The 19,552-nt window shown below is 37.8% G+C and overlaps 1 protein-coding gene across 1 annotated transcript in view; it reads left to right on the forward strand.

Annotated features, from left to right (window-relative positions):
* LOC139127177 (uncharacterized) overlaps positions 1 to 19,552 on the forward strand; it is a 272,426-nt gene that overhangs the window by 206,733 nt on the left and 46,141 nt on the right. Inside the window, exons 4-5 of the mRNA XM_070693098.1 lie at positions 1,297 to 1,426; positions 2,975 to 3,175. The gene's annotated coding sequence lies outside the window, so the exon portion shown is untranslated. The remainder of the gene's footprint in view (positions 1 to 1,296; positions 1,427 to 2,974; positions 3,176 to 19,552) is intronic.

Genomic DNA, 19,552 nt, shown 5'->3' on the forward strand with positions numbered 1-19,552 from the left:
ATAATCCAATAACACTACGTCAAAATTTGTAAGACAATAGTTGTAAACAAAGACACAAAACAGCACAGAACAGACAGTAAATAGACGGTACACAAACAAAGTCAAATTCATGAAAGAAAGATATACCGGTATTGACCTCTGGCCAAAAGACCAAGAAGTGATGTCAGGTGTTTCGAAAATGGTAAGCGCATCCTGCCCCACATGTGGCACCCCCCATATATCAATCTGTAAGTCAGATAGGTAGTGGTCACTAACTAAGGCCCCATGTCACCGATGCCATCAGTGATCATTTGTCGAAGAGAGATATTGTATTTATCTACCAGCTGGCAGCTTACGATACCTGCCAAAAAAGCGTTTGAATGTAGAGGCAAGTGTTGCTCTGGTGTAACCTTGATTTAACAGTTTGTAAGAGAGATGGCCAATTCACACATACGCAGAGCCTATATGCAAATTTTGATGTTTGCCATGACAACGAATATTCACTCAGCACGTGTAAATATAACATGGCTAAAGATAGATTGGCTATGAATTTCAGAATGACAACTTGGTTCAGTCATGTTCCTAATACTTTCGTGGCAATGTTGGGTATATTTCTTCACCATAGAACACTATCATGGGATGATCTCTTACACTTCGGAAAGCGTATTTTGTGGATGGTCTGACAGCTATTTTTTTGCAGTTGAATAATTTTGTGATCTACTAAGTATAAACATGAATTGATCGGCCATCATTTCCCAAGCCTGTTGTCAAAGTACATCAGTTCAGATAATATTTTATTGAAAGTTTGTCGCAACAAATTCAACTGCATTGTCGACTTTTAATTTGCATAACGAAGTCATGGTTTGACCTTTCTGTGTCCAGCTGGGTTGACTGTATGAGCGTCAGTCATCTCACAGCGATCAACATCATGTCGCCCACAAAGTAATTTCATGTCCCTGGCTTTTGTAGTCAGTGTGGGCTACCATTTCATAGGTTTTGGTGGTCCCAGAGAAAAGTTGGTAGTCTGTGGACCCAGGACTACCGCTAATTTCAAGCCCTGAGAATGAAGTCGAGTTGACTGTGTTTAGTTTCAGTCCATGTCTCTTGGGTTTTCAACTAAAATATCTTTATAGTATAGTATCAATGAAGGGTGTATCAATATGTCTATAGGACAGGTCTGTGTTCTTATTCATTTAATTGTCTGTGGTCAAATTTTCTTAAAAATTGTGGTTCCACTATTTTGAATAAGTACACACAGTCTTTTCTCGTCTGTTCACCAAGTTAACATCAAAATTCTATTTATCTCTTTATGATAAGATTTATGCAGAGAAAGAAGTGATATACTTTGACCTGGATAAGATGTGAAAGATATGGACCAAACTCATTCTGTCCTTTCTGATTGTCAGAGCAGAAATCACAGTGACACAGAGAATACAGCATTTTCCAGGTAAAGACCAATTTATTAATTATATTTTGTAAGTAGAATAGCTGTCACATTTCTTACATTACATGTCAACTTTAGTTCATTTAAAGTTGATTCCTCTAGTAATATCATTGTTCGACAGAATGAATTTGTGAACACCTTTTATCCATAACCTATGACTCTAGACAAACTCTTGCATCGCCCATAGTATAAATTGCAAACACTATTTTATTTTTCAAAATCAAATTGAATTCAAAAAGAGAGTTTGGTAATGTATTCAAATTTTGGTGACTTGATAAATGCATTATTTGAGTTAAATACCTAACCTGATTTCTTTCAACATTGGTGCAAGCGCTGACCATTACCCTACAAGTACTAACCTGGGCACGTCAATTATTTATGATACACCTTACTATGGCCTGAGGTTTGTGACTTCACACATTCTATTCAGAACTATAGGGTCATTGACTGACGCTATTATTTTTCAAAATCAAATTGAAATGAAAAACAGAGTTTGATAATAATGTATTCAAAATTTGATGACTTGATGACATGCATCGAAATTGTCAAGTGCCAGAACTGATATAAACCCTCAACTAGTCTTGACAGAAATAAAGTGATCATTAAAACTAAATTTCCCCCTACTCTAACATACAAAAATGTAGAGTTGATCAATCATTAAGACTGCTGTGAGATAAATTTTGATTACATATTGAAATCAGTGAATATTTGAAGCGTACACATGTACCGGGTATGTCCATTAGAAACAACAGCATGTTGCCAAACTGTTAAACATATTATGGAACAGCTAATGCACAACCTCAGTGACCCTAGATAATTATGACAGATATCCTACAGGTCAGCAGTCTTGTCTAGATCTTTGTAGTTGAATAGTATTTCAGACTACCCTATTATTTTTGAGGATGAACTATTGTTCTCTAAAGTGATATTGAACCCACATTATCAATAATTACAAAATCATGCATATAATATCATAAGATGAGTATGAAGATTTATGGGGTTCACGAGAAAGAATGACACATACAAGATTAAATTAACACTGAAATGCTGTGTTATAAACAGTGGAATTTGTACACCCCTTGCTAACATTTGGAATGATCCATTGGAAGATTGCCAGGCATTGTCTTGCAAACAGGTAGAATGAAGGTATTTATTGCAAACACTATGGATCTGCATTCAAAATTGTTGACATTTTCAAACTACCAGTACACCTTATTATTCAAATGTGGACAGTTGTTATTTTGTCTGGGAAACCATATGACTGCAAAATATGCCTTGGTGTGGAATGATGTGCGAGTGTCTCTGTGCATTCCCCCTTTGCAGTTTTTGGTGATATCTACTGATTATATCTCATCAAAGACAAACAATATCAATTGAACTGTCACACTGCTGTGTTAACTTCCATAGGGATTGTTCTGATCAGCAATGATTTACCAGATGCCTGTCAGCACACAACCACCGTACTATTTGGTGGACAAAACAGTTACCTTTGAACCCACTGTACTATTTCAACAGAGTAACACAGCAATTTTATTGTAAATCATGTGACAGGTACTGATGACATAGCTATGTGGAAGTAGCAAACACAGCAGCTTTCTTTGGATCTGTCGGGTCTTATTTTGGCAAATTCAAGAATACTTAAGAACTTCCTTGTGGAACCCTTGTACTTACACCAAGCTTCACTAGAGAAATTGCATGAACAGTTGGACATTCTGAGCAGTCTACTTTATTTTGATAGAATCCACAACCAAGGTAAGTAACTGGTCTCTGTCAAGTTTCATACTTGTCACACCTTGGCAAATGGTATTAAGAGACGTTTTTCAGGCTCCTTAGTCCCAACGGACACCGTCCAGGGGACTTATAGGTTTGGTCATGTCCGTGCGTCCGTCCGTCCGTCCGTTCACGCAGATATCTCAGAGATACCAGGAGCGATTTCATTCTAACTTGGTACAAGGATTACTTCATATGTCATACATATGCACGTCGATTTGTTTTTTGATACAATCCAATATGGCCGCCAAGCGGCCATTTTATTACGATTTTTTCATGTACAGAGCCATAACTCAGACATGTTTCAACCGATTTTATTCAAAGTTGGTACAAGGACATTGACCAATGTCATAGATATGCACGTCAATTTGTTTTGTGATACAATCCAATATGGCCGCCAGGCGGCCATTTTATTACGATTTTTTCATGTACAGAGCCATAACTCAGGCATGTTTCAACCAATTTTATTCAAAGTTGGTACAAGGACATTGACCAATGTCATACATATGCACATTGATTTGTTGTTTTTTTATGATCCAATTTGGCAGCCCAGGCCAAGTTTTCCCAGCGATTGAATGCATGAGTCTGCGCAGTAGTGATTAGTTTCTGCCGGATTCACCGACTTGGACTTTTCACACAGTTCAGGCGGTGAGACGGACTGTGTGCACAGTGACGTCAAACGAATACAAAATTATTGACACCTCCCGCCATTATTCTGGCGAATAAGAAGAACGCATGCTAATAAACCTTTGCATATATTAAAAACTTTGTTGTCGTCCCCACGCATGTTGTGCAAAGCCACTGGACATCGAGTACATTGAGCACGGTTGAGCTTTTCCGCCAGGTGACTGGGTACCGTTCGTTGTGACTTCCAATCCGATTGAAACCACCGTATTTACAACTGATCGGTCGACCGTCACTAATCATGCGAGATTACCAAAGAAAGATTGTTGAGAGTTATACTGAGGGAAAAGATGTGTTCGTCTGCGCACCAGTATGCTGGATTGCTGCATGATCTGCAATCACATGAGTGTGCAGAAAGAGGCCAAGACTTGCACTGATGGCAATCTCTATTTCTTCACAGGACAGTGTCTTTTTTCATCTTTGAAAAACCCGCAACCATATGGCATTTGCAACGTGGGCCCTACAACAACATATATATTTTCACCCGCTTTCGGTGCTACAAAAGAGGTTGTGCTGACTTTTGAGGGAGTGATCACACTCGACATTTTGTGAACAACGCCATGTGAGTTTGGTCTCGCTTGCATTAAAAGTCACTCCTCCCCATATGCAAAATACAGTGATGTCATCTTATGAATAATATATGAGTAAATAAAAACGTCATCTCATGAATAATTTATAGCAACGCAGATCGTGCAAGAAAGCCAAGTCTGTGATTCCGGGTGAAACTCCCCTGTATAGCGTTCACCTCTCTCATCGCATCCACTCGACTCAAGCGTTTCACATGAAAACAAAATATAAACCATCGCGTTCACTCCACTCAAACATTCACAAATTACAGACTTCAATCAAGTCTAAATGCAGGACAGCGTACGGACAATATGATGACGTCATAGTGCAATTTTCGATTCGCAAGTTTGGCTAATTTTGCCAAAGTCTTCTCGCCAAACGTTACTTTTTTCTCGCATTTGCGATTTAGCGAGCGGAACAGAAATATTAAAATTTCTTAAAATCTAAGCAGAACTGGTTGGAAGGGCAGTATTCCTACCCCTTAAGCTGTTGTTAATTACAGTTATACTGGCTTCAAGAATATTTATAAATTTGTCTATTATGTATACAGAGAAATCATAACATAACACATTTGGAGTAGTCAGTGATAAAGATGGTGACGTTTCTTAGGTCAGGTGGGAGTGCATCCCAAATACAGATTAGCTTAAATGCTTGGGTGGCAGAAAGATTAAACATTTCTCTCAGGTCATTAGGTCCTCTAAATCTTCCCCTCTCTAATAAATCAGTTACATAGCAAATCCCTTTCTCAAAGATATGTTGACAATACACAGATTTCCCATTAATAACAATATTTTTGTTATTCCAAATGATACAATTCATAGCAGTATTCAGAGTATTGATACTCTTAAAGTCTATCCAGGAGTCAAGTGCTTCACAGTAGAACTCACCAAGGTGAACAGGGAGCAAGTTAATATTATAATTCAGTTGAATACAATTTACCACCCACTGGTTGCAGCCGTTTAATAAAAAAATGCTTCCATGGGTGATTAACAGAAGGGTCCAGAAAACGTTTAATCCATGATACACAAAATGACTTAAGAGAAACAAACACATCTGGGGCACGCAGGCCACCATACTTAATATCTGACATCATTACTTTCCTTGCATTTCTATCTTTCCCTTTCCAGATAAACGAAAAAATTTTACTATTAACCTCATTCAAAATCTTCGGAACACTTGTCATACGCATAAGGTAGACAATCTTAGATACAGCTAGACTCTTAACCACCTGGATTTTACCTAAAATGGTAAGATCACGTTGACGCCAGAAGTTAAGAGTCAATTCTAAGTTTTCAAGAGGTTTAGCATAATTAAGTTGAGTAGCCCATTCTTTATCGTAAGAAATAAAAACTCCAACAATTTTGATTGGCTCATTAGGCCATTTAATTCCAAATAATTTATGTTTCCTTTTCTTCCATTTCCCAAGCCAGATAGCCTCTGTTTTTCTAAATTTATGTGAAGACCAGATACATAAGAGAAAAGTTCCAAATTACAAAAAGAAGAGTTACTGACTCTTCATCTGCTAAAGTACAGGTTAAATCATCTGCGAAAGCAATTTCCTTTACTTCATCTCCCCCTGTATGGAAACCATGGATACCAGGATTCTTTCGAATTGTAATTAAAAGTGTTTCAAGGGCTAAAATAAATTACCGGGGTAAGCAGGTGAAAGTAGGTCTCCCTGGCGAACTCCGCGTTCGATGCTAAAATAACCAGTGGTGTAACCATAATTAATAACTGTGCTCTCAATATCCTGATAGTATGTCTTGATCCAACTAATAAATGATGGACCAAAGTTAAAGGCTTCAAGACACTTATAAAGAAATGGCCACTCCAAGGAATCAAATGCTTTCTGAAAGTCCACTGCCAAAAGAATCCCCGTCAAGTCATGCTCCTCAGTATAAGTCATGATTTCCTCAATTAAGCGAATGCAATCTGAGATATCCCTCCCCTTGACAAATGCAGATTGAGTACAATGAATTAATATACCTGGGAGAATTTTTTCCAGACGCTTGGCAAGGCACCTAGAACCAATCTTTGCATCAACATTAATCACAGAAACGGGCCGCCAGTTTTTATGAACTGCTTATCTTTGCCTTTTTTCTCAATTAAAGTAATTATACTTTGGCGTTGTGAAGTTGAAAGTTTACCACACTTGTGACCAAAATTAGAGAGTTAACAACAAAGGACCAATTTTATGCCAGAAAGCAAGATAAAAGTCAACTGCAAGGCCATCGTTGACATGCCACAGAGGGCTTCATAGGCTTCATTCATTGTGATAGGACCTTCACACAAATGTTTCTCGTCCATAGATAACCTTAGGATATCATCGCTAATGAAATCTTTAAAACCACTATCGTCACTATTACCAGGGTGAGTGGACTTATATAAATTACAATAAAAAGACTTTAATTCTGACAAAATCTCTCTGTGGTCTTGAATAACATTTCCCTGAGAACCAATTATCCTTTGAAGATGAGACCTATTACGATTCCTTTTCTCCATACCTAGGAAAAACTTGGTGCTCTTTTCACCCTTTTCAACCCACTGAGCACGGGAGCGGACTATAACACCTTGAGCGATGTAGTCATAAAGTTGATCAAGCTGTGTACTTATCTGACTTCGCTTATCCAAATTTGAAGGACTAGGGTTCAAGCTACAAAGTCTATCAATTTCTGAAAAATTCTTCTCTAATTCATTAATTTTGGCCCTGCGCTCCTTTGACTTTTCTTTGCTATATTTAATGGTGAAATGCCTAATGTGATACTTTAAAATATCCCAGAAGAGACTTTTATTATCAATGAGGATGTACTCAAGATTCCATTCATCAAGTAAATCTTGCAACTTATTAATATAGACTGGGTCATCTAAAAAGACTGCTATTAACCCTTTCACCCCAGTTCCCTGTATACGGGTCCAACTTAACCATTGAAAACAATGGATTTGGGACAAACCATGGTGGTGAAAGGGTTAAACTTCCAAAACGATGGCCCAAATTGAGCTTTACCCAAAATAAGTGTAAGAGTCACAGCTGAGTGATCACTGAATGTACAGGTAAAATATCAGTGGAATCCACAATAGTCTGAGAACAATCTGAAATTAAAAAATAATCTAGACGGCTAAAGATAGTGGTAGTCCCACGTCTCCACCAAGTAAAACGATGCACATCCGGTTGCCGGAGACGCCAAATGTCCTCAAGATCATGCCTTTCGAGCAATTTAGTAAATGCTACCTTTGACCCTTCCCAGGTATTGGGGTTACCTCCCTGGCGATCTATATCATTATTAGGTGTAAAGTTAAAGTCCCACCCATAATAATCTGAGTATTTGGATCACAGTTATGGTCACTGATTAGCTGGATCATGCGCTCCAAGAAACTAACATGAGAAGTGACATCATTTGCAACATAGATATTTAAGAACAAAAACGGTTAAAGAATCAACTAACAGAACCCACATTATCAATAATTACAAAATATGCATATAATATCAAAAGATGAGTATACTAAGAAGATTATGGGGTTCACTGAGAAAGAATGACACATACAAGATGAAATTAACATTGAAATGCTGTGTTAAAAATGATGGAATTTGTACTCCCCTTGCTAACATTTTGGAATGAATCCATTGGAAGATTGCCAGGCATTGTCTTGCAAAACAGGTAAATTGAAGGTATTTATTGCAAAACTATGGATCTGCATTTAAAATTGTTGACATTTTAAAACTACCAGAACACCTTATTATTCAAATGTGGACAGTTGTTATTTTGTCTGGGAAACCATGTGACTGCAAAATATGCCTTTGTGTGGAATGATGTGCCAGTGTCTCTGTGCATTCCCCCTTTGCAGTTTTTGGTGATATCTACTGATTATATCTCATCAAAGACAAACAATATCAATTAAACTGTCACACTGATGCATTAGTTTCCATGGTGATTGTTCTGATCAGTAATGATTTACCAGATACATGTCAGAAACAACCACCGTACTATTTGGTGGAAAAAAACAGTTACCTTTGAACACACTTCTCTACTATTTCAGCAGAGTAACAGAGGAATTTCATTGTAAATCATGTGACAGGTACTGATGACATAGCTATGTGGAAGTAGCAAACACAGCAGCTTTCTCGGGACCTATCGGGTCTACTTTGGCAAATTCAAGAATACTTAAACACTTCTGTGTGGAACCCTTGTACTTGGCAATGGTATTAAGAGAAGTCTTTCAGGCGTCCTTGTTAGTCCCAACGAACTACTGTAATAATCATCATGGCAAAACACAAACATTCACGAAACGGTGTCAAACACAGAAACAGAAAATACCACAAAAAGAAAAAAGCCAGAAAAACACGGTACAACAGGAGACACAATAAGATCTCAAACACAATAAACGCCGTACAAAAGCGAACAGAGAAACATAAATAACAACACGAATCTTAGATTCATCAAGAATCTATCATCACACAGTTAACAACCGTAGAAATCAATGCACCTGGCAAAAGGTTGAAATTCATCCCAACACCAAAACGTCCTCATAGAATTCATCTCGCACAAGACGCAAACAAATTCATTAGGAGAATCAGGCTCCAATACATAATGCGACACAAAAAAAACTGAAAATCACGAATTTAAAATCAAGTCCACGTGGACTCCACACACAAGTGAAAACACAAATCTAGAGAATTACCTAGAAGCTACAAAATTAGCTCTAGTAAATATCCCCTTCCACAACACTGGGCAAAACATGACAAGAGCAGAAAAAATAGCGATTAGAACGCTATCACGGAACAGGAATGTTACAATTAAGCCCTTTGACAAAGGACGAGGGACAGCAATTATTGACACAATAGATTACATCAATGAGTGTGAACGGCAACTCAGCGACACACAATACTATACAAAACTGCTAGCGGACGACACACCACGAACTATCGAACAAGTACACAGTCTGACAGCAGAAATGTATGATAAAAAACATATAGATTATCATACATTCAAATATCTTGATCCGTCTAACTTCAAAATACCCTTACCGAAATTACCATACATCAAAGATACATCAAACACACATGATGTGTACATCAATAAAACATAAGAAACACATGATGTGTACATCAAAGACACATAATTGTGTGAGGATTTACACATCAAAGGTACATCCATGATATATGGATGTATACATAATGTAGTATAGATTTGGAACCAAATGTGTATATGATGTGTACATCAAAACCACATCATACATACATCATGTATTGATTCTAAACAAAATACACACACATGATGTGTACATCAAAACCAACATCATACATACATCACACAGTGATTTATTAGCCCTAGTGCAATGGCAAACATTTGCGGTACTAAATCATTACAAAAGGAGAATTTTCCAACAATTTCACAATAATGAAATGTTACCATCATATGTATATTTATCAATTTTGATTCAGCTTTCAATTTTTGCCACTTTGTTAATCAAGAATGTTGAAATATTTCCATGAAAAAGTGGTTCAACCGATGTCTCAGCTGGCTTAAACCCTGTGTTGGATATTACCATGCAATCACAATTGACGATCACCAAGACATACACATGAGTTTGCATCACAGACTTTTGTAATGAAAATCATTATATATGACTAATAAATGCAATAAAAACAGCAAATTTTAATTTTGTTCTTATTCTTTTATTGATTACACTAATAAAGTTGTCAGGTTGACTACATCACAATATGCTTAGCTTTTCAGAAGGAATTATTTTTTTATTGTACTGCACAGGCTGTAACTTGTTTTACTTCCAAGGCAACCTATGCCCTAAAACTGGCCAGAATAATTTTTGCTATCAAAGGACACTTTTTTGAGTTAAAGGACTGAGTACTCTGTTTTATACTAAATCTAAGACTTACCTCTACATCATGAACAAAACGCAAGACAAAGATCTCTGATGTTCAGCTTGCAGACACCTAATTTAAAGTAGACTAGATATTTAATAAATATAATAGAAAAATCACGACTTCAGCTTTTCTTTTGAGTCCAAACTCATATTTATGAAATGTCAGTCCTCACACACTACTGATCCTGTTTGCAACTTCACACTTAAAATGTCCTGCTCTAGAGATCTAGTGATCTAGAGAGCTGCCTGTTCTGTTGTTCAGTTTTCCATACCCTAAGAATGATAGAAAGAAGAAAGAAAATATGATTCAAAAGATAATTCAATCTCAATAATATCAACTACAAAAATACAAATGTTGACAGACAGTGTTCCAGTAGTCTAATGCTACTTTCAGTTCTTTTTTTTAACTCAATGGTCCAAGTACATGCAAAAATGTACCAGAAGTGCATTATACACAATACAAAGAACTACACAAAAACCAAATGAAATTAAAACATTTAAGTAAACGAAATGTAGTCTTGACTTTTTCACAAATGATGATGAATACTGGAACATCATTGCATTCAAATTGTTGCCCTGATGAAAAAAATAATGACGCTGAGGACCCATGAAAGAGTTATCTGAGAAACAACAAATACATACACATTCATGATCTGACGACCGCGATCCCCCCCCTCCCCAACGAAAAAAATTGCAACCAATGAATAAACAAACCTGGAGACATCGGTAATGACAACCCGTTAGAATGACAAATATTTTTTTTTCAAATACACTAAATTTCAACTCAACTATGTATTTATTATGAGCTTACCTGCATAATTGAAATATGTGACCGCGTAGTCCGTCCATAATATATTCAATTCAATTTGGGGTATGTTCTTGACAGCGGTTGTCCATCTATACCACAGTGCCGCCGGTACGACTTCACTTTTCATATGAATAACTTGGACGTCTTGACCAAAGAAGTCGATTTCAGCCATCTTTTGAACAAAAACATTGTCTTCTAAGAGAAATTAAACGGCTCATATTAAGCTATCCTTTCGTACAGTCGTTCATGCCACTTTATCCTGCAGCGCAAGGTCTTGTTGTTTAAGATTTCAAAAGAGCGGGAAACGACGATCTGTCGCGAAACGGTAATCTCTGCTCCGGGGGTTGATGCCCGTTGCGACATTCATTGCATCGCTGGCGATCCATGAAAACAAAAACTAAAGCGACTTTCACCCTGTTATAAGCAGATGATTTATCTACTAGCACAGAACAGTAAGTTGTTCTGTGGGGTCAACCTCATGAAAATGTGGAATATGACAGGTCATTTCAGCCCCTTTGAGCATCGAGCGACCCATAGTGTAACGTACCCTTTTACCGTAATTGCGTCATTTCCTATGACCTTCGCTTCTGAGTTGGACCAGCTGTGCAGAAGGCAGCGGCGGAGAATTTAGAGATTACTGTTACACTTTGAAACTTTTACACTTTGCTAGTTCATGATGAACCTCAAGTCGGCATACGGAATTTGTCAATTAAGGATTCTGAAAGTGCTACTCGAGCTTTACGGCGGCCCGGCAAGCATAAACAAGTGTTCTGGATACGATCGACCTGTGTGAAGCTTGATCGCCTCAAAATGAACAATCAGAACATGTAAGCACCGCGTACTGAACGCTGTTGGGTCAGACCTTAGTGACATCGATAGCAGATAGCAGTCCACCGTTGGGAACCGTCAAAATTGCAATGCAGCTCAGAAGCGTTTGAGAACAGCTAGCTGCACCACCGGCGCTTCACAGCCATTGGAACAGAAATGACAGAAAAAGCCGGCGAGCGCAGACCATGGGCTGTCAACAATTATTGCAGCTAAGAACAGGCAAGCACATCGGGATGTAACTCACTACGGAGAGCTCAGTACCACCAGTCCAATTACAACACGATCTCACGAACTCGAGACTCGATTCACACTGAAGCTGTTAGCATCGTACTCATGGGTTATACTAAAGGATGCTAGCTTGGTGAGTAATAATTTTACGATTCATGGTTGGAAACAAAAATCATGCTGCGTACACAAGTTAATGTTTTTATTCCAAATGTCAGTAAATATGATCCTGTTTATTGTAAGTGCGATCATCTACAAGCAATTGAAGCATGTATGAAGTTTCCGATTCTTTCTTTTGTCTCTTTTTTTGGTACGTTTAAACTTTATTATCAATACATAGAAAAATCCTGGAGAAAACACTGCATGCTTATGAAGTATTTCATGTATTTTACGAAGCTCCTCTTTCATTGACGAAATGTGTGTCAAATAATTGACACTTCAATAGCAGCGCCCTTTGTATTTTCCTTCTTTTTGAACCTTTCATAGACTGTTTGTCAAAATGATTTGAAATTTGGTACACGCGTATTCTCAAGAATGTCTTACTTCAGAATTGTGTCAATTGGCATAACATTGCGCAAGTAAACTAATTTTTTTTTCAGTCATCATACAAACACAAACGGTCTTATGCTTTAAAACGTTCAGAGTTTCATTAAGGGGTTTCACTTTTGTAATTTTTTTAAACATAATTATGATGATATTTGTATATATACATTTCTCTATATAGCAGGGTATATTTTTCATTGAATATCTTATATGAAACAGCGTGTGTTAAAAGAGTAAATAAAGTAAGCATTGACTGTGAATGATCTCATACTGCAAATGAAAATTGAAATCATAGTAGAGGTATTTGCTGCCAAGATCATATAGAGAGGGTGTATTTATTTTCCATCACTGTCTCTCAGATCATCATACCATTGTTTCTACAGACATAACTTTGTGCAGTCAGCCTATGCCTTTTCATTTACATGTTTTTATTGATTTATTTCAGGTTCCGTCATAAAGTTTGGAAACCCATTCACACCCCGGTGAAAAAACCTGCATTTTCTTTTAAGTGAATTGAAAGCCCATGTTTATTATGCGACCATCACAGTTGAAGAATGTGATAACAGTGGCAGAACTGGACACTTTTACCGTGCTTATTTCCTTGAGCAACATAGCAGATATATGAAGTTGAACAGCATATAGACATAATTTAGGTGTAGCAAGTTACTGACTATAATTTGTCAGCACCTAAAGATGGTGACTCTTGAAGCAATAGAAGTTTTATGTTATTTTTAATGAACATTAAAGCCATGGTAATGTTACTTTTTAAACATTTTTACCTTTCAAATTGCACTTTATTTCCTAACACTCATTATGGAATGTTTTTCAGTGAAGAATTCAGGCAGAGTTATGCAACAGCAGTGACATTGATCATTGTCAACCACATTCTATCATGGCATAAAACATTGCACAGAGAGGCACCCTCTGTATGACTTAGCAAATTGACATAAATAGACGATGTAAAAAGCATATTGTCAAGTTTCAAAGATATATTTCAAAGAAATATTTTTTCTCAGTGTATTAAGCATTATATAGTCTTGCAGCCATTCAAAAGATGATCAAAGGTTTGGGTATCACCACAAAAGTTACACTCTGAGGAAAGTTTCTTTCTGCATCTTTGTAAATTATTGAAAATACATACTGGATACATGTATTTAATATATCTACATCAGTTGTTTGATAACAGAAACTTGAAATCCAAGTTTGTATATATGATGTTTATATACAACATCAAATGTCTGCAAAACTCATATAAAGTTTCAGTCAAAACAACATAAAAATAAAGGGCGACGGCCTGACCTTTAATGTGTATGTATTGGCAAAGATAAGAGAAAAGCATTTCTCTCATCTGCGCCCATACATAAACGTTAATGGTCAGGACAGTCTGTTATATCCATTACATTATCAACGAATCTAAGGAAACCATCAAAAGTTTTAAAAATTCCAACAGGAAATACATTGGGGCCCAACACTTGTATTACACAAATGTTGTATTCACTGAACAAGGACGTGCTGCGTTGTATGTCTGTGAGTAGTGCAATATGCGTCGCACTGTCAGGCATGGAGTAAAGCTGCAAAATCTGGGATTTATTGAAAAAAGTATCTAACATTAGCCCACAAGTGCTCCAGTTTTTGTGATTGATTGTAATCTTTGTATAAATCAAAATTTACACTTTAGATGTAAAGTTATGGTGTTTACAATACTGTGAGTTGTTAATATTTTTATTCATATTCACAGGCATGTAAACCAACCATTACTGTGTATTTGCAGTCAGTCACATCATTCGGCGTGGCCAATTAAAATGTGACAGACAAGCATAGTAATATTATGTATGTTTGATGTGTACATCAAACGTACATCAATGTCATGCAACGTTAAAGCCAGAAAGATGTGTTTTCAATGTGTACATTGAATACACATCAACTACCTACCAAAGCACAGATGTTCAAAGACTAAAAATATTTACATTTGATGAATACATCAGATGTACATTATCATTTGATGTGCTTTTCATGTATTACATAATCAACAACTTTGCGCATCGGTCAAAACCATGTACTTTTGATGTATACATCAAGAGTACATGATTTGCTAAATGTACACATCATGGGTGACTGATGTACAAATCATGTGTACATTTGGGTCCGTTGATTTGGTAAGGGATACGGACACCACGATGGTATCTATTACCTAAGATACACAAACCGTCGCCACCAAAGACGAAATTCGCAGGTCGCCCTATCATAAGCGGGTGCTCAAGCCCAACATTCCACATGTCAGAATTCGTCGATCATTTCCTTAAACAAGTCGTGGTAAAACAATCAACATACATCAAAGACACCACTGAATTTATCCGGAAAATTGAAACTATCAAAATTCCGATAATGCAATATTTAGTCACATTAGATGTGGTGTCTATGTACACCAACACACAACACGACGAAGCCACTCAACTTATAGGCGAAGCATTAGACGCAGAACGATCCCAAAACAGCAACCAGGGAACAACAATGAAAATGCCACCAACAGAATACATGTTAGCCATGCTAACACTTATTCTCAAAAACAACACATTCGAATTCGATAACGAATTCTATAAACAGATCCTGGTGTATCAATGGGTTCTCCGTCTTCACCGAATGTCGCTGATATCACATTTCATCAAACGGAAATGAAAATAATACGTGAATACAAATCGAAAATATTACTCTGGCTTAGATTCAGAGACGATGTTTTCATGATCTTTATAGGAAGAACACGAACTGAACGAATTCACATCAGGCATCAACAAAATGCACCCTACTTTCAAATTTTCGTTTGAAAGCTCGACACATGAGATAACATACCTCGATCTCGTGGTATACAAAGGTCAACGACATAACAGTGAGAAAATACTGGACATAAGAACGCACACGAAAACCACAGATACGTTTCAATTCCTACATAGCCATCCAAAATCTACCTTTAAAGGCCTGATCAAAGGCGAAACACTAAGGTACATCAGAACTTGCAACAATGAGAATGATTTTAGTGCTAAAGTCAAGTCATTCAATGCAAGATTAGTTGAACGTGGCTACAAACAGGATGAAATCTCTAGAATTACATCACAAACAAAGTTCGCCACCAGAATTACGCAATTACAACACCAGCGAACAAAAAACAAACGAAAAACACACTTGTGTTCACAACAAGATATAGCCCATACATAAAGACACAAGCTATCAAACTAGCTCTGTGTGAAAACTGGGATCACATAGAAAAGGACGAAACATTAAGGAATTTATTTCCTAAACAACCGATCATCGCTTACAAAAGAAATACGAACATCAGCGACACACTGATTAAGGCTAAAGTCCATTGCATTAGAAACAAGTCAATGAACGAACGAACACATTACGATCCAAACATAAGCATTCTGGCTTCACTGCCAGAAGCACAGGAGATCAACAATATCGACATGACATAAAACAAAAAAGATATGCACATATCTTAGGCGACTGAGGAAGAGACCGCTCTGGTTTCGAAACGTGGGGATAAAAAAAGAGTCACCGCTGTCAAGGACACATCTGACTACGCCCACGTCTCGCCATGGCTTATTTGAAAATTAACGACTCGCTGTTAATTTCCACACTAACAGCCAAACACAACTCAGACACTAAACACACCAAAGCACATATAAGACGAGATGGCTGATGTGTGAAGCCACTTTCCCTTTATTACACAACTCAGACACTAAACACACCAAAGCACATATAAGACGAGATGGGCTGATGTGTGAAGCCACTTTCCCTTTATTACACTGAAATTGCCACTCAAGACCAGTGGCTTGGTAATCAGAAGGATGGATTTTTACAGACCTCTAAGCTGATTTCAGGTCAACCTTAGCAAGATAACTACCCGGAGAGATCAATTAAGGGCATCATCGAGAGTTTGACAGGGCTGTCAATTATAGCCGGTCACCGGCGGCAAATCGCCGTCTGAGACAGGTCTTTGCCGCCGGCTGTTTTCCCTATTCAAGGCCTGCAGTGTGATCTTACACACGTTATGAATTCTTTCCTGTCCCAATTCTACCGTTGGCTGCGCTGTGCTACAGAGGCGCAGCCCCTAAGGCTCGTTGGTAGCCGATTTCTGATTGGTTTCAATCGGTACTGTCAAAAAGCTTTGCGTGTTCTGATTGGTTTTCGGACGTACACGATCGATATGGCTACGAAAGAACGACAGCCACGTTGGATTTATGGGTCAAAAAAGACCCCGAGAGGCTTACACTAGCTCTGGATATAAAAGTAATGTTCATATTTGTAAATCATTTTATTTTCCTGAGGAATTTCAGTGATCGGGGTTTCAATCCATCAATGGTATAGCATGCAATGTAGATTTCACGCCGCGTCTGAGCAAAATGCCATAGCATTACGTTATTTAGCGACTGGAATTTTTGATTTGTTTTCCCGTTTGCAGATCGTGAACACTTTACAATGAGTAAGAATCGTTTACTCAGCGCAAAAAAAAAAACTTTGTGGGGATTGACATAATTTTTAGTGAGTTTTGACTACCACTGAATTTGTTTGACACCAAGCCGCCGTTCTATGAAATGTATACTTACGGTAGTACATGCTGTGTACTGTGGTTGTTTCGAAGGCCCGAGAATTGAAGTTTGATAAATATTTTCCGACATCCGAAATCTTTCCTCAAAAGCAAATATCGGTATTCCGATCCTTCAAAATCATTTACCAAGACCAACATTTTTTAATGTTTAGGGCAATCACAAAATTTAGCTAGGCTTGACTATATACTTTCGCTTACATATCTTGCACGTACGTCACGTATGGCGGTAAACCATGTTTTGAATATGGATATGTCATGCATGTAGTGAGCCTACCCACTTGGCCGGTGTGGGTTTCGACAAAACTCGGACTACTACTGTGATCGAGGGATATCAGAATAGATAGTCATCAGGAGAAAAGATTTGATCGTTAACTTTCACGCGCAAGGATTTACTACGTAAATAAATCAACATATTCTCAATCTTGTCGATTGAGAAGCCACGCAATTTCATTAGCGGATGTAAACTTGAGTATGTAATTGTTTGTATGACGTAGCGTCTACTCAAATTGTCTCTGCAGGTAATGGTCTCGTATTTACCCCATTACATTTGTAAATTTTCACACTGGAAATTCATAGCCGGTAACTGAGGAGAGGTCTTGAAACAGACAAAATAAAATTACAGCAGTATCAACCAGACACAGATCGGAATTTTTTGTCGTGACGTTATGACATCAGTCTTGCAGTGGGACAAGATTTTTTTAAACTCTAATACGATTAGCTGTTTTTGAATGGGAACGTATTACAATTATTGACTTATTACTTTCTGCAGATGTTGTTTCTTAAGAAATAGTTTCTGCAGGTGTAGTTTCTAAAGCTACATCTGAAGAAATAGTTTTTGCAGATGTAGTTTCTGAAGCTACTGTTTCATCAGCCTGAGAATCACACAATATTGAGGTATTGTCGCTGGTACTGCCATACAAGCCTTGGGCTTAGATGAGTACTCCAGTGATTCTGATTATGGTTCAGATTATGATCTTTATTAAGCAGGTTGTAATTCAACAGAATTTGTATGCAAATAATAATAACCTGGTGTATCAATAAACATATAAACTCTGTAATACTTCTGTTTGTCTTTCATAATTTATTTCACAAGATCCAATTTCATGTTACTTTTGATACTTCAGTTATAATAAACTTGACAGTAAATTGCCCTCAAAAGTGCCACCACAGGCCACCAATTGAAGATGAATAATTAGAAAAGCTTCAGCTTCAGGAGGGGGGACACCCCCCTCCTGGCCTCCCCCCGCGTGCGCTTGCGCGCACGCCTTGCTCCGCTTCGCTCCGCACAAGGCTGTACCCTCCTGTTCTTTCACTTGTACCCTTCTATTCTGAAAAACATTGACAGCCCTGGACTTTGATACTAAACATGGGAGTCTGAGGCATAATCATGGAGGGCTTTCCTACGGGGCTGACTGCTATCATGAATGAGCCTTATGTCTGGAGAATTGGGTTTGCGGATGGCGCCATGGGCACTTACGATGATAGGTTTTTTTGTCTGACTTGATGCAAAGGCCTTCAGCCATTTCAGCCAGCAGCTGATCTTCAACTTTTTCCGGGCAGTACCAGTGGCAGAAGGATAATTTTGTCTGTGGGCTGGTTGGAATTGTGCACCTTCGTCAGTAATGTGAAAACCATGTTTTATGCCGTCAAGGAGGAAGGGGCATCTGGGTCATTTTTGAGCTCGTGTTGCCAAACAGAATAATTAAGAGCAAAGTCATGTTTAGGAGGACTGGGTATTGAGAAGAGCGACTTGCTTAATCGTTTTTTGAGTTTGTAGCATCATGGTTTATTTTGGGATGGGGTTTCCGACATGAAGCTTCTAAACAAACATGTGCATAGTTACACAGTGTGCCAAATTTACAATTACCCTCATTGAAGCCAATACAGATTGGACGACCTGATTGAGTATCGATAGGGGCCTGTGGACGGTACCCGGTTTGTTTTCTGAATTGATGGATTTAGTGTAAGAGCAAATTTGAGGGAGGACTTATTAGTAGTACTTGTAGAAAATGGAGTTTTCTTTTCTAGACTGTCATCAGATGTGGAATATCACTACCCCATGGGAATTTATTGCCGGTATTGGGCTTGAAATTGCCGGTACTGACGATTGTATAATAAGCATAATGACCAAGAGTATTTATTGGCCAACTGAGAGATTTTTCTTGTATATGCCAGATAATTGAGGATCCTGACCCCTTGTCAATTAATTCATACATTATTC

This window comes from Ptychodera flava, unplaced genomic scaffold (assembly GCF_041260155.1).
Source record: "Ptychodera flava strain L36383 unplaced genomic scaffold, AS_Pfla_20210202 Scaffold_29__1_contigs__length_4469600_pilon, whole genome shotgun sequence".
NCBI lineage: Eukaryota > Metazoa > Hemichordata > Enteropneusta > Ptychoderidae > Ptychodera > Ptychodera flava.